Genomic DNA, 17,603 nt, shown 5'->3' on the forward strand with positions numbered 1-17,603 from the left:
CATGATTTCTTCACGAAAACACGTTTTCCTATAATGTTACGTCGATCTCTTATAGGGGAAGCGCAGGTTTCATGAAATGAACTCAGAATGTCAAGTTATAATGAAATCTTCATTTTGTGTTAGTTTGTCATGAGTTCTTCACGAAAACACGTTTTCCTATAATGGTAGGTCGAACTCTTATAGGGGAAGCGCAGGTTTCATGAAATGAACTCAGAATTTCAAGTTATAATGAAATCTTCATTTTGTGTTAGTTTGTCATGATTTCTTAACGAAAACACGTTTTCCTATAATGGTAGGTCGAACTCTTATAGGGGAAGCGCAGGTTTCATGAAATGAACTCAGAATGTCAAGTTATAATGAAATCTTCATTTTGTGTTAGTTTGTCATGATTTCTTCACGAAAACACGTTTTCCTATAATGTTACGTCAAACTCTTATAGGGGAAGCGCAGGTTTCATGAAATGAACTCAGAATGTCAAGTTATAATGAAATCTTCATTTTGTGTTAGTTTGTCATGATTTCTTCACGAAAACACGTTTTCCTATAATGTTACGTCGAACTCTTAATGGGGAAGCGCAGGTTTCATGAAATGAACTCAGAATGTCAAGTTATAATGAAATCTTCATTTTGTGTTAGTTTGTCATGATTTCTTCACGAAAACACGTTTTCCTATAATGTTACGTCGAACTCTTATTGGGGAAGCGCAGGTTTCATGAAATGAACTCAGAATGTCAAGTTATAATGAAATCTTCATTTTGTGTTAGTTTGTCATGATTTCTTCACGAAAACACGTTTTCCTATAATGTTACGTCGAACTCTTATAGGGGAAGCGCAGGTTTCATGAAATGAACTCAGAATGTCAAGTTATAATGAAATCTTCATTTTGTGTTAGTTTGTCATGATTTCTTCACGAAAACACGTTTTCCTATAATGTTACGTCGAACTCTTAATGGGGAAGCGCAGGTATCATGAAATGAACTCAGAATGTCAAGTTATAATGAAATCTTCATTTTGTGTTAGTTTGTCATGATTTCTTCACGAAAACACGTTTTCCTATAATGTTACGTCGAACTCTTATTGGGGAAGCGCAGGTTTCATGAAATGAACTCAGAATGTCAAGTTATAATGAAATCTTCATTTTGTGTTAGTTTGTCATGATTTCTTCACGAAAACACGTTTTCCTATAATGGTAGGTCGAACTCTTATAGGGGAAGCGCAGGTTTCATGAAATGAACTCAGAATGTCGTTATAATGAAATCTTCATTTTGTGTTAGTTTGTCATGATTTCTTCACGAAAACACGTTTTCCTATAATGTTACGTCGAACTCTTATAGGGGAAGCGCAGGTTTCATGAAATGAACTCAGAATGTCAAGTTATAATGAAATCTTCATTTTGTGTTAGTTTGTCATGATTTCTTCACGAAAACACGTTTTCCTATAATGTTACGTTGAACTCTTATAGGGGAAGCGCAGGTTTCATGAAATGAACTCAGAATGTCAAGTTATAATGAAATCTTCATTTTGTGTTAGTTTGTCATGATTTCTTCACGAAAACACGTTTTCCTATAATGGTAGGTCGAACTCTTATAGGGGAAGCGCAGGTTTCATGAAATGAACTCAGAATGTCGTTATAATGAAATCTTCATTTTGTGTTAGTTTGTCATGATTTCTTCACGAAAACACGTTTTCCTATAATGTTACGTCGAACTCTTATAGGGGAAGCGCAGGTTTCATGAAATGAACTCAGAATGTCAAGTTATAATGAAATCTTCATTTTGTGTTAGTTTGTCATGATTTCTTCACGAAAACACGTTTTCCTATAATGTTACGTCGAACTCTTAATGGGGAAGCGCAGGTATCATGAAATGAACTCAGAATGTCAAGTTATAATGAAATCTTCATTTTGTGTTAGTTTGTCATGATTTCTTCACGAAAACACGTTTTCCTATAATGTTACGTCGAACTCTTATTGGGGAAGCGCAGGTTTCATGAAATGAACTCAGAATGTCAAGTTATAATGAAATCTTCATTTTGTGTTAGTTTGTCATGATTTCTTCACGAAAACACGTTTTCCTATAATGTTACGTCGAACTCTTAATGGGGAAGCGCAGGTTTCATGAAATGAACTCAGAATGTCAAGTTATAATGAAATCTTCATTTTGTGTTAGTTTGTCATGATTTCTTCACGAAAACACGTTTTCCTATAATGTTACGTCGAACTCTTATTGGGGAAGCGCAGGTTTCATGAAATGAACTCAGAATGTCAAGTTATAATGAAATCTTCATTTTGTGTTAGTTTGTCATGATTTCTTCACGAAAACACGTTTTCCTATAATGTTACGTCGAACTCTTATAGGGGAAGCGCAGGTTTCATGAAATGAACTCAGAATGTCAAGTTATAATGAAATCTTCATTTTGTGTTAGTTTGTCATGATTTCTTCACGAAAACACGTTTTCCTATAATGTTACGTCGAACTCTTAATGGGGAAGCGCAGGTATCATGAAATGAACTCAGAATGTCAAGTTATAATGAAATCTTCATTTTGTGTTAGTTTGTCATGATTTCTTCACGAAAACACGTTTTCCTATAATGTTACGTCGAACTCTTATTGGGGAAGCGCAGGTTTCATGAAATGAACTCAGAATGTCAAGTTATAATGAAATCTTCATTTTGTGTTAGTTTGTCATGATTTCTTCACGAAAACACGTTTTCCTATAATGTTACGTCGAACTCTTAATGGGGAAGCGCAGGTTTCATGAAATGAACTCAGAATGTCAAGTTATAATGAAATCTTCATTTTGTGTTAGTTTGTCATGATTTCTTCACGAAAACACGTTTTCCTATAATGGTAGGTCGAACTCTTATAGGGGAAGCGCAGGTTTCATGAAATGAACTCAGAATGTCGTTATAATGAAATCTTCATTTTGTGTTAGTTTGTCATGATTTCTTCATGAAAACACGTTTTCCTATAATGTTACGTCGAACTCTTATAGGGGAAGCGCAGGTTTCATGAAATGAACTCAGAATGTCGTTATAATGAAATCTTCATTTTGTGTTAGTTTGTCATGATTTCTTCACGAAAACACGTTTTCCTATAATGTTACGTCGAACTCTTAATGGGGAAGCGCAGGTATCATGAAATGAACTCAGAATGTCAAGTTATAATGAAATCTTCATTTTGTGTTAGTTTGTCATGATTTCTTCACGAAAACACGTTTTCCTATAATGTTACGTCGAACTCTTATTGGGGAAGCGCAGGTTTCATGAAATGAACTCAGAATGTCAAGTTATAATGAAATCTTCATTTTGTGTTAGTTTGTCATGATTTCTTCACGAAAACACGTTTTCCTATAATGTTACGTCGAACTCTTAATGGGGAAGCGCAGGTTTCATGAAATGAACTCAGAATGTCAAGTTATAATGAAATCTTCATTTTGTGTTAGTTTGTCATGATTTCTTCACGAAAACACGTTTTCCTATAATGTTACGTCGAACTCTTATTGGGGAAGCGCAGGTTTCATGAAATGAACTCAGAATGTCAAGTTATAATGAAATCTTCATTTTGTGTTAGTTTGTCATGATTTCTTCACGAAAACACGTTTTCCTATAATGTTACGTCGAACTCTTAATGGGGAAGCGCAGGTTTCATGAAATGAACTCAGAATGTCAAGTTATAATGAAATCTTCATTTTGTGTTAGTTTGTCATGATTTCTTCACGAAAACACGTTTTCCTATAATGTTACGTCGAACTCTTATTGGGGAAGCGCAGGTTTCATGAAATGAACTCAGAATGTCAAGTTATAATGAAATCTTCATTTTGTGTTAGTTTGTCATGATTTCTTCACGAAAACACGTTTTCCTATAATGTTACGTCGAACTCTTATAGGGGAAGCGCAGGTTTCATGAAATGAACTCAGAATGTCAAGTTATAATGAAATCTTCATTTTGTGTTAGTTTGTCATGATTTCTTCACGAAAACACGTTTTCCTATAATGTTACGTCGAACTCTTATAGGGGAAGCGCAGGTTTCATGAAATGAACTCAGAATGTCAAGTTATAATGAAATCTTCATTTTGTGTTAGTTTGTCATTATTTCTTCACGAAAACACATTTTCCTATAATGTTACGTCGAACTCTTATAGGGGAAGCGTAGGTTTCATGAAATGAACTCAGAATGTCAAGTTATAATGAAATCTTCATTTTGTGTTAGTTTGTCATGATTTCTTCACGAAAACACGTTTTCCTATAATGTTACGTCGAACTCTTATTGGGGAAGCGCAGGTTTCATGAAATGAACTCAGAATGTCAAGTTATAATGAAATCTTCATTTTGTGTTAGTTTGTCATGAGTTCTTCACGAAAACACATTTTCCTATAATGGTAGGTCTAACTATTGTAGGGGAAGCGCAGGTTTTCATGAAATGAACTCAGAATGTCAAGTTATAATTAAATCTTCATTTTGTGTTAGTTTGTCATGATTTCTTCACGAAAACACGTTTTCCTATAATGGTAGGTCGAACTCTTATAGGGGAAGCGCAGGTTTCAGGAAATGAACTCAGAATGTCGTTATAATGAAATCTTCATTTTGTGTTAGTTTGTCATGATTTCTTCACGAAAACACGTTTTCCTATAATGTTACGTCGAACTCTTAATGGGGAAGCGCAGGTTTCATGAAATGAACTCAGAATGTCAAGTTATAATGAAATCTTCATTTTGTGTTAGTTTGTCATGATTTCTTCACGAAAACACGTTTTCCTATAATGTTACGTCGAACTCTTATTGGGGAAGCGCAGGTTTCATGAAATGAACTCAGAATGTCAAGTTATAATGAAATCTTCATTTTGTGTTAGTTTGTCATGATTTCTTCACGAAAACACGTTTTCCTATAATGTTACGTCGAACTCTTATAGGGGAAGCGCAGGTTTCATGAAATGAACTCAGAATGTCAAGTTATAATGAAATCTTCATTTTGTGTTAGTTTGTCATTATTTCTTCACGAAAACACATTTTCCTATAATGTTACGTTGAACTCTTATAGGGGAAGCGTAGGTTTCATGAAATGAACTCAGAATGTCAAGTTATAATGAAATCTTCATTTTGTGTTAGTTTGTCATGAGTTCTTCACGAAAACACATTTTCCTATAATGGTAGGTCTAACTATTGTAGGGGAAGCGCAGGTTTTCATGAAATGAATTCAGAATGTCAAGTTATAATTAAACCTTCATTTTGTGTTAGTTTGTCATGATTTCTTCACGAAAACACGTTTTCCTATAATGTTACGTCGAACTCTTATAGGGGAAGCGCAGGTTTCATGAAATGAACTCAGAATGTCAAGTTATAATGAATTCTTCATTTTGTGTTAGTTTGTCATGATTTCTTCACGAAAACACGTTTTCCTATAATGGTAGGTTGAACTCTTGTAGGGGAAGCGCAGGTTTCATGAAATGAACTCAGAATTTCAAGTTATAATGAAATCTTCATTTTGTGTTAGTTTGTCATGATTTCTTCACGAAAACACGTTTTCCTATAATGTTACGTCGAACTCTTATTGGGGAAGCGCAGGTTTCATGAAATGAACTCAGAATGTCAAGTTATAATGAAATCTTCATTTTGTGTTAGTTTGTCATGATTTCTTCACGAAAACACGTTTTCCTATAATGTTACGTCGAACTCTTATAGGGGAAGCGCAGGTTTCATGAAATGAACTCAGAATGTCAAGTTATAATGAAATCTTCATTTTGTGTTAGTTTGTCATTATTTCTTCACGAAAACACATTTTCCTATAATGTTACGTTGAACTCTTATAGGGGAAGCGTAGGTTTCATGAAATGAACTCAGAATGTCAAGTTATAATGAAATCTTCATTTTGTGTTAGTTTGTCATGATTTCTTCACGAAAACACGTTTTCCTATAATGTTACGTCGAACTCTTATTGGGGAAGCGCAGGTTTCATGAAATGAACTCAGAATGTCAAGTTATAATGAAATCTTCATTTTGTGTTAGTTTGTCATGAGTTCTTCACGAAAACACATTTTCCTATAATGGTAGGTCTAACTATTGTAGGGGAAGCGCAGGTTTTCATGAAATGAACTCAGAATGTCAAGTTATAATTAAATCTTCATTTTGTGTTAGTTTGTCATGATTTCTTCACGAAAACACGTTTTCCTATAATGGTAGGTCGAACTCTTATAGGGGAAGCGCAGGTTTCATGAAATGAACTCAGAATGTCGTTATAATGAAATCTTCATTTTGTGTTAGTTTGTCATGATTTCTTCACGAAAACACGTTTTCCTATAATGTTACGTCGAACTCTTATAGGGGAAGCGCAGGTTTCATGAAATGAACTCAGAATGTCAAGTTATAATGAAATCTTCATTTTGTGTTAGTTTGTCATGATTTCTTCACGAAAACACGTTTTCCTATAATGGTAGGTTGAACTCTTGTAGGGGAAGCGCAGGTTTCATGAAATGAACTCAGAATTTCAAGTTATAATGAAATCTTCATTTTGTGTTAGTTTGTCATGATTTCTTCACGAAAACACGTTTTCCTATAATGTTACGTCGAACTCTTATTGGGGAAGCGCAGGTTTCATGAAATGAACTCAGAATGTCAAGTTATAATGAAATCTTCATTTTGTGTTAGTTTGTCATGATTTCTTCACGAAAACACGTTTTCCTATAATGTTACGTCGAACTCTTATAGGGGAAGCGCAGGTTTCATGAAATGAACTCAGAATGTCAAGTTATAATGAAATCTTCATTTTGTGTTAGTTTGTCATTACTTCTTCACGAAAACACATTTTCCTATAATGTTACGTTGAACTCTTATAGGGGAAGCGTAGGTTTCATGAAATGAACTCAGAATGTCAAGTTATAATGAAATCTTCATTTTGTGTTAGTTTGTCATGATTTCTTCACGAAAACACGTTTTCCTATAATGTTACGTCGAACTCTTATTGGGGAAGCGCAGGTTTCATGAAATGAACTCAGAATGTCAAGTTATAATGAAATCTTCATTTTGTGTTAGTTTGTCATGAGTTCTTCACGAAAACACATTTTCCTATAATGCTAGGTCTAACTATTGTAGGGGAAGCGCAGGTTTTCATGAAATGAACTCAGAATGTCAAGTTATAATTAAATCTTCATTTTGTGTTAGTTTGTCATGATTTCTTCACGAAAACACGTTTTCCTATAATGGTAGGTCGAACTCTTATAGGGGAAGCGCAGGTTTCATGAAATGAACTCAGAATGTCGTTATAATGAAATCTTCATTTTGTGTTAGTTTGTCATGATTTCTTCACGAAAACACGTTTTCCTATAATGTTACGTCGAACTCTTATAGGGGAAGCGCAGGTTTCATGAAATGAACTCAGAATGTCAAGTTATAATGAAATCTTCATTTTGTGTTAGTTTGTCATGATTTCTTCACGAAAACACGTTTTCCTATAATGTTACGTCGAACTCTTAATGGGGAAGCGCAGGTTTCATGAAATGAACTCAGAATGTCAAGTTATAATGAAATCTTCATTTTGTGTTAGTTTGTCATGATTTCTTCACGAAAACACGTTTTCCTATAATGTTACGTCGAACTCTTATTGGGGAAGCGCAGGTTTCATGAAATGAACTCAGAATGTCAAGTTATAATGAAATCTTCATTTTGTGTTAGTTTGTCATGATTTCTTCACGAAAACACGTTTTCCTATAATGTTACGTCGAACTCTTATAGGGGAAGCGCAGGTTTCATGAAATGAACTCAGAATGTCAAGTTATAATGAAATCTTCATTTTGTGTTAGTTTGTCATTATTTCTTCACGAAAACACATTTTCCTATAATGTTACGTTGAACTCTTATAGGGGAAGCGTAGGTTTCATGAAATGAACTCAGAATGTCAAGTTATAATGAAATCTTCATTTTGTGTTAGTTTGTCATGATTTCTTCACGAAAACACGTTTTCCTATAATGTTACGTCGAACTCTTATTGGGGAAGCGCAGGTTTCATGAAATGAACTCAGAATGTCAAGTTATAATGAAATCTTCATTTTGTGTTAGTTTGTCATGAGTTCTTCACGAAAACACATTTTCCTATAATGGTAGGTCTAACTATTGTAGGGGAAGCGCAGGTTTTCATGAAATGAATTCAGAATGTCAAGTTATAATTAAACCTTCATTTTGTGTTAGTTTGTCATGATTTCTTCACGAAAACACGTTTTCCTATAATGTTACGTCGAACTCTTATAGGGGAAGCGCAGGTTTCATGAGATGAACTCAGAATGTCAAGATATAATGAATTCTTCATTTTGTGTTAGTTTGTCATGAGTTCTTCACGAAAACACGTTTTCCTATAATGGTAGGTCGAACTCTTATAGGGGAAGCGCAGGTTTCATGAAATGAACAGAGAATTTCAAGTTATAATGAAATCTTCATTTTGTGTTAGTTTGTCATGATTTCTCAACGAAAACACGTTTTCCTATAATGGTAGGTCAAACTCTTATATGGGAAGCGCAGGTTTCATGAAATGAACTCAGAATGTCAAGTAATAATGAAATCTTCATTTTGTGTTAGTTTGTCATGATTTCTTCACGAAAACACGTTTTCCTATAATGGTAGGTCAAACTCTTATATGGGAAGCGCAGGTTTCATGAAATGAACTCAGAATGTCAAGTTATAATGAAATCTTCATTTTGTGTTAGTTTGTCATGATTTCTTCACGAAAACACGTTTTCCTATAATGTTACGTCGAACTCTTATAGGGGAAGCGCAGGTTTCATGAAATGAACTCAGAATGTCAAGTTATAATGAAATCTTCATTTTGTGTTAGTTTGTCATGATTTCTTCACGAAAACACGTTTTCCTATAATGGTAGGTCGAACTCTTATAGGGGAAGCGCAGGTTTCATGAAATGAACTCAGAATGTCAAGTTATAATGAAATCTTAATTTTGTGTTAGTTTGTCATTATTTCTTCACGAAAACACATTTTCCTATAATGTTACGTCGAACTCTTATAGGGGAAGCGCAGGTTTCATGAAATGAACTCAGAATGTCAAGTTATAATGAAATCTTCATTTTGTGTTAGTTTGTCATGATTTCTTCACGAAAACACGTTTTCCTATAATGGTAGGTCGAACTCTTATAGGGGAAGCGCAGGTTTCATGAAATGAACTCAGAATGTCAAGTTATAATGAAATCTTCATTTTGTGTTAGTTTGTCATGAGTTCTTCACGAAAACACGTTTTCCTATAATGTTACGTCGAACTCTTATAGGGGAAGCGCAGGTTTCATGAAATGAACTCAGAATGTCAAGTTATAATGAAATCTTCATTTTGTGTTAGTTTGTCATGATTTCTTCACGAAAACACGTTTTCCTATAATGGTAGGTCGAACTCTTATAGGGGAAGCGCAGGTTTCATGAAATGAACTCAGAATGTCAAGTTATAATGAAATCTTCATTTTGTGTTAGTTTGTCATTATTTCTTCACGAAAACACGTTTTCCTATAATGTTACGTCGAACTCTTATAGGGGAAGCGCAGGTTTCATGAAATGAACTCAGAATGTCAAGTTATAATGAAATCTTCATTTTGTGTTAGTTTGTCATGAGTTCTTCACGAAAACACATTTTCCTATAATGGTAGGTCTAACTATTGTAGGGGAAGCGCAGGTTTTCATGAAATGAACTCAGAATGTCAAGTTATAATTAAACCTTCATTTTGTGTTAGTTTGTCATGATTTCTTAACGAAAACACGTTTTCCTATAATGGTAGGTCGAACTCTTATAGGGGAAGCGCAGGTTTCATGAAATGAACTCAGAATGTCAAGTTATAATGAAATCTTCATTTTGTGTTAGTTTGTCATGATTTCTTCACGAAAACACGTTTTCCTATAATGTTACGTCGAACTCTTATAGGGGAAGCGCAGGTTTCATGAAATGAACTCAGAATGTCAAGTTATAATGAAATCTTCATTTTGTGTTAGTTTGTCATGAGTTCTTCACGAAAACACGTTTTCCTATAATGTTACGTCGAACTCTTATAGGGGAAGCGCAGGTTTCATGAAATGAACTCAGAATGTCAAGTTATAATGAAATCTTCATTTTGTGTTAGTTTGTCATGATTTCTTCACGAAAACACGTTTTCCTATAATGGTAGGTCGAACTCTTATAGGGGAAGCGCAGGTTTCATGAAATGAACTCAGAATGTCAAGTTATAATGAAATCTTCATTTTGTGTTAGTTTGTCATGATTTCTTCACGAAAACACGTTTTCCTATAATGTTACGTCGAACTCTTATAGGGGAAGCGCAGGTTTCATGAAATGAACTCAGAATGTCAAGTTATAATGAAATCTTCATTTTGTGTTAATTTGTCATGAGTTCTTCACGAAAACACATTTTCCTATAATGGTAGGTCTAACTATTGTAGGGGAAGCGCAGGTTTTCATGAAATGAACTCAGAATGTCAAGTTATAATTAAACCTTCATTTTGTGTTAGTTTGTCATGATTTCTTAACGAAAACACGTTTTCCTATAATGGTAGGTCGAACTCTTATAGGGGAAGCGCAGGTTTCATGAAATGAACTCAGAATGTCAAGTTATAATGAAATCTTCATTTTGTGTTAGTTTGTCATGATTTCTTCACGAAAACACGTTTTCCTATAATGTTACGTCGAACTCTTATAGGGGAAGCGCAGGTTTCATGAAATGAACTCAGAATGTCAAGTTATAATGAAATCTTCATTTTGTGTTAGTTTGTCATGAGTTCTTCACGAAAACACGTTTTCCTATAATGTTACGTCGAACTCTTATAGGGGAAGCGCAGGTTTCATGAAATGAACTCAGAATGTCAAGTTATAATGAAATCTTCATTTTGTGTTAGTTTGTCATGATTTCTTCACAAAAACACGTTTTCCTATAATGGTAGGTCGAACTCTTATAGGGGAAGCGCAGGTTTCATGAAATGAACTCAGAATGTCAAGTTATAATGAAATCTTCATTTTGTGTTAGTTTGTCATGATTTCTTCACGAAAACACGTTTTCCTATAATGTTACGTCGAACTCTTATAGGGGAAGCGCAGGTTTCATGAAATGAACTCAGAATGTCAAGTTATAATGAAATCTTCATTTTGTGTTAGTTTGTCATGATTTCTTCACGAAAACACGTTTTCCTATAATGTTACGTCGAACTCTTATTGGGGAAGCGCAGGTTTCATGAAATGAACTCAGAATGTCAAGTTATAATGAAATCTTCATTTTGTGTTAGTTTGTCATGATTTCTTCACGAAAACACGTTTTCCTATAATGTTACGTCGAACTCTTATAGGGGAAAGCGCAGGTTTCATGAAATGAACTCAGAATGTCAAGTTATAATGAAATCTTCATTTTGTGTTAGTTTGTCATTATTTCTTCACGAAAACACATTTTCCTATAATGTTACGTTGAACTCTTATAGGGGAAGCGTAGGTTTCATGAAATGAACTCAGAATGTCAAGTTATAATGAAATCTTCATTTTGTGTTAGTTTGTCATGATTTCTTCACGAAAACACGTTTTCCTATAATGTTACGTCGAACTCTTATTGGGGAAGCGCAGGTTTCATGAAATGAACTCAGAATGTCAAGTTATAATGAAATCTTCATTTTGTGTTAGTTTGTCATGAGTTCTTCACGAAAACACATTTTCCTATAATGGTAGGTCTAACTATTGTAGGGGAAGCGCAGGTTTTCATGAAATGAATTCAGAATGTCAAGTTATAATTAAACCTTCATTTTGTGTTAGTTTGTCATGATTTCTTCACGAAAACACGTTTTCCTATAATGTTACGTCGAACTCTTATAGGGGAAGCGCAGGTTTCATGAGATGAACTCAGAATGTCAAGATATAATGAATTCTTCATTTTGTGTTAGTTTGTCATGAGTTCTTCACGAAAACACGTTTTCCTATAATGGTAGGTCGAACTCTTATAGGGGAAGCGCAGGTTTCATGAAATGAACAGAGAATTTCAAGTTATAATGAAATCTTCATTTTGTGTTAGTTTGTCATGATTTCTCAACGAAAACACGTTTTCCTATAATGTTACGTCGAACTCTTATAGGGGAAGCGCAGGTTTCATGAAATGAACTCAGAATGTCAAGTTATAATGAAATCTTCATTTTGTGTTAGTTTGTCATGATTTCTTCACGAAAACACGTTTTCCTATAATGGTAGGTCGAACTCTTATAGGGGAAGCGCAGGTTTCATGAAATGAACTCAGAATGTCAAGTTATAATGAAATCTTAATTTTGTGTTAGTTTGTCATTATTTCTTCACGAAAACACATTTTCCTATAATGTTACGTCGAACTCTTATAGGGGAAGCGCAGGTTTCATGAAATGAACTCAGAATGTCAAGTTATAATGAAATCTTCATTTTGTGTTAGTTTGTCATGATTTCTTCACGAAAACACGTTTTCCTATAATGGTAGGTCGAACTCTTATAGGGGAAGCGCAGGTTTCATGAAATGAACTCAGAATGTCAAGTTATAATGAAATCTTCATTTTGTGTTAGTTTGTCATTATTTCTTCACGAAAACACGTTTTCCTATAATGTTACGTCGAACTCTTATAGGGGAAGCGCAGGTTTCATGAAATGAACTCAGAATGTCAAGTTATAATGAAATCTTCATTTTGTGTTAGTTTGTCATGAGTTCTTCACGAAAACACATTTTCCTATAATGGTAGGTCTAACTATTGTAGGGGAAGCGCAGGTTTTCATGAAATGAACTCAGAATGTCAAGTTATAATTAAACCTTCATTTTGTGTTAGTTTGTCATGATTTCTTAACGAAAACACGTTTTCCTATAATGGTAGGTCGAACTCTTATAGGGGAAGCGCAGGTTTCATGAAATGAACTCAGAATGTCAAGTTATAATGAAATCTTCATTTTGTGTTAGTTTGTCATGATTTCTTCACGAAAACACGTTTTCCTATAATGTTACGTCGAACTCTTATAGGGGAAGCGCAGGTTTCATGAGATGAACTCAGAATGTCAAGATATAATGAATTCTTCATTTTGTGTTAGTTTGTCATGAGTTCTTCACGAAAACACGTTTTCCTATAATGGTAGGTCGAACTCTTATAGGGGAAGCGCAGGTTTCATGAAATGAACAGAGAATTTCAAGTTATAATGAAATCTTCATTTTGTGTTAGTTTGTCATGATTTCTCAACGAAAACACGTTTTCCTATAATGTTACGTCGAACTCTTATAGGGGAAGCGCAGGTTTCATGAAATGAACTCAGAATGTCAAGTTATAATGAAATCTTCATTTTGTGTTAGTTTGTCATGATTTCTTCACGAAAACACGTTTTCCTATAATGGTAGGTCGAACTCTTATAGGGGAAGCGCAGGTTTCATGAAATGAACTCAGAATGTCAAGTTATAATGAAATCTTAATTTTGTGTTAGTTTGTCATTATTTCTTCACGAAAACACATTTTCCTATAATGTTACGTCGAACTCTTATAGGGGAAGCGCAGGTTTCATGAAATGAACTCAGAATGTCAAGTTATAATGAAATCTTCATTTTGTGTTAGTTTGTCATGATTTCTTCACGAAAACACGTTTTCCTATAATGGTAGGTCGAACTCTTATAGGGGAAGCGCAGGTTTCATGAAATGAACTCAGAATGTCAAGTTATAATGAAATCTTCATTTTGTGTTAGTTTGTCATTATTTCTTCACGAAAACACGTTTTCCTATAATGTTACGTCGAACTCTTATAGGGGAAGCGCAGGTTTCATGAAATGAACTCAGAATGTCAAGTTATAATGAAATCTTCATTTTGTGTTAGTTTGTCATGAGTTCTTCACGAAAACACATTTTCCTATAATGGTAGGTCTAACTATTGTAGGGGAAGCGCAGGTTTTCATGAAATGAACTCAGAATGTCAAGTTATAATTAAACCTTCATTTTGTGTTAGTTTGTCATGATTTCTTAACGAAAACACGTTTTCCTATAATGGTAGGTCGAACTCTTATAGGGGAAGCGCAGGTTTCATGAAATGAACTCAGAATGTCAAGTTATAATGAAATCTTCATTTTGTGTTAGTTTGTCATGATTTCTTCACGAAAACACGTTTTCCTATAATGTTACGTCGAACTCTTATAGGGGAAGCGCAGGTTTCATGAAATGAACTCAGAATGTCAAGTTATAATGAAATCTTCATTTTGTGTTAGTTTGTCATGAGTTCTTCACGAAAACACGTTTTCCTATAATGTTACGTCGAACTCTTATAGGGGAAGCGCAGGTTTCATGAAATGAACTCAGAATGTCAAGTTATAATGAAATCTTCATTTTGTGTTAGTTTGTCATGATTTCTTCACGAAAACACGTTTTCCTATAATGGTAGGTCGAACTCTTATAGGGGAAGCGCAGGTTTCATGAAATGAACTCAGAATGTCAAGTTATAATGAAATCTTCATTTTGTGTTAGTTTGTCATGATTTCTTCACGAAAACACGTTTTCCTATAATGTTACGTCGAACTCTTATAGGGGAAGCGCAGGTTTCATGAAATGAACTCAGAATGTCAAGTTATAATGAAATCTTCATTTTGTGTTAATTTGTCATGAGTTCTTCACGAAAACACATTTTCCTATAATGGTAGGTCTAACTATTGTAGGGGAAGCGCAGGTTTTCATGAAATGAACTCAGAATGTCAAGTTATAATTAAACCTTCATTTTGTGTTAGTTTGTCATGATTTCTTAACGAAAACACGTTTTCCTATAATGGTAGGTCGAACTCTTATAGGGGAAGCGCAGGTTTCATGAAATGAACTCAGAATGTCAAGTTATAATGAAATCTTCATTTTGTGTTAGTTTGTCATGATTTCTTCACGAAAACACGTTTTCCTATAATGTTACGTCGAACTCTTATAGGGGAAGCGCAGGATTCATGAAATGAACTCAGAATGTCAAGTTATAATGAAATCTTCATTTTGTGTTAGTTTGTCATTATTTCTTCACGAAAACACGTTTTCCTATAATGGTAGGTCGAACTCTTATAGGGGAAGCGCAGGTTTCATGAAATGAACAGAGAATTTCAAGTTATAATGAAATCTTCATTTTGTGTTAGTTTGTCATGATTTCTCAACGAAATCACGTTTTCCTATAATGGTAGGTCAAACTCTTATATGGGAAGCGCAGGTTTCATGAAATGAACTCAGAATGTCAAGTTATAATGAAATCTTCATTTTGTGTTAGTTTGTCATGATTTCTTCACGAAAACACGTTTTCCTATAATGTTACGTCGAACTCTTATAGGGGAAGCGCAGGTTTCATGAAATGAACTCAGAATGTCAAGTTATAATGAAATCTTCATTTTGTGTTAGTTTGTCATGATTTCTTCACGAAAACACGTTTTCCTATAATGGTAGGTCGAACTCTTATAGGGGAAGCGCAGGTTTCATGAAATGAACTCAGAATGTCGCTATAATGAAATCTTCATTTTGTGTTAGTTTGTCATGATTTCTTCACGAAAACACGTTTTCCTATAATGTTACGTCGAACTCTTATAGGGGAAGCGCAGGATTCATGAAATGAACTCAGAATGTCAAGTTATAATGAAATCTTCATTTTGTGTTAGTTTGTCATTATTTCTTCACGAAAACACATTTTCCTATAATGTTACGTCGAACTCTTATAGGGGAAGCGCAGGTTTCATGAAATGAACTCAGAATGTCAAGTTATAATGAAATCTTCATTTTGTGTTAGTTTGTCATGATTTCTTCACGAAAACACGTTTTCCTATAATGGTAGGTCGAACTCTTATAGGGGAAGCGCAGGTTTCATGAAATGAACTCAGAATGTCAAGTTATAATGAAATCTTCATTTTGTGTTAGTTTGTCATGATTTCTTCACGAAAACACGTTTTCCTATAATGGTAGGTCGAACTCTTATAGGGGAAGCGCAGGTTTCATGAAATGAACTCAGAATGTCAAGTTATAATGAAATCTTCATTTCGTGTTAGTTTGTCATGATTTCTTCACGAAAACACGTTTTCCTATAATGTTACGTCGAACTCTTATAGGGGAAGCGCAGGTTTCATGAAATGAACTCAGAATGTCAAGTTATAATGAAATCTTCATTTTGTGTTAGTTTGTCATGAGTTCTTCACGAAAACACATTTTCCTATAATGGTAGGTCTAACTATTGTAGGGGAAGCGCAGGTTTTCATGAAATGAACTCAGAATGTCAAGTTATAATTAAACCTTCATTTTGTGTTAGTTTGTCATGATTTCTTAACGAAAACACGTTTTCCTATAATGGTAGGTCGAACTCTTATAGGGGAAGCGCAGGTTTCATGAAATGAACTCAGAATGTCAAGTTATAATGAAATCTTCATTTTGTGTTAGTTTGTCATGATTTCTTCACGAAAACACGTTTTCCTATAATGTTACGTCGAACTCTTATAGGGGAAGCGCAGGTTTCATGAAATGAACTCAGAATGTCAAGTTATAATGAAATCTTCATTTTGTGTTAGTTTGTCATGAGTTCTTCACGAAAACACGTTTTCCTATAATGGTAGGTCGAACTCTTATAGGGGAAGCGCAGGTTTCATGAAATGAACTCAGAATTTCAAGTTATAATGAAATCTTCATTTTGTGTTAGTTTGTCATGATTTCTTAACGAAAACACGTTTTCCTATAATGGTAGGTCGAACTCTTATAGGGGAAGCGCAGGTTTCATGAAATGAACTCAGAATGTCAAGTTATAATGAAATCTTCATTTTGTGTTAGTTTGTCATGATTTCTTCACGAAAACACGTTTTCCTATAATGTTACGTCAAACTCTTATAGGGGAAGCGCAGGTTTCATGAAATGAACTCAGAATGTCAAGTTATAATGAAATCTTCATTTTGTGTTAGTTTGTCATGATTTCTTCACGAAAACACGTTTTCCTATAATGGTAGGTCGAACTCTTATAGGGGAAGCGCAGGTTTCATGAAATGAACTCAGAATTTCAAGTTATAATGAAATCTTCATTTTGTGTTAGTTTGTCATGATTTCTTCACGAAAACACGTTTTCCTATAATGTTACGTCGAACTCTTATAGGGGAAGCGCAGGTTTCATGAAATGAACTCAGAATGTCAAGTTATAATGAAATCTTCATTTTGTGTTAGTTTGTCATGATTTCTTCACGAAAACACGTTTTCCTAGAATGTTACATCGAACTCTTATAGGGGAAGCGCAGGTTTCATGAAATGAACTCAGAATGTCAAGTTATAATGAAATCTTCATTTTGTGTTAGTTTGTCATGATTTCTTCACGAAAACACGTTTTCCTATAATGTTACGTCGAACTCTTAATGGGGAAGCGCAGGTTTCATGAAATGAACTCAGAATGTCAAGTTATAATGAAATCTTCATTTTGTGTTAGTTTGTCATGATTTCTTCACGAAAACACGTTTTCCTATAATGTTACGTCGAACTCTTATTGGCGAAGCGCAGGTTTCATGAAATGAACTCAGAATGTCAAGTTATAATGAAATCTTCATTTTGTGTTAGTTTGTCATGATTTCTTCACGAAAACACGGTTTCCTATAATGTTACGTCGAACTCTTATAGGGGAAGCGCAGGTTT

This window comes from Paramormyrops kingsleyae, chromosome 19, assembly GCF_048594095.1.
Source record: "Paramormyrops kingsleyae isolate MSU_618 chromosome 19, PKINGS_0.4, whole genome shotgun sequence".
NCBI classification, from domain to species: domain Eukaryota; kingdom Metazoa; phylum Chordata; class Actinopteri; order Osteoglossiformes; family Mormyridae; genus Paramormyrops; species Paramormyrops kingsleyae.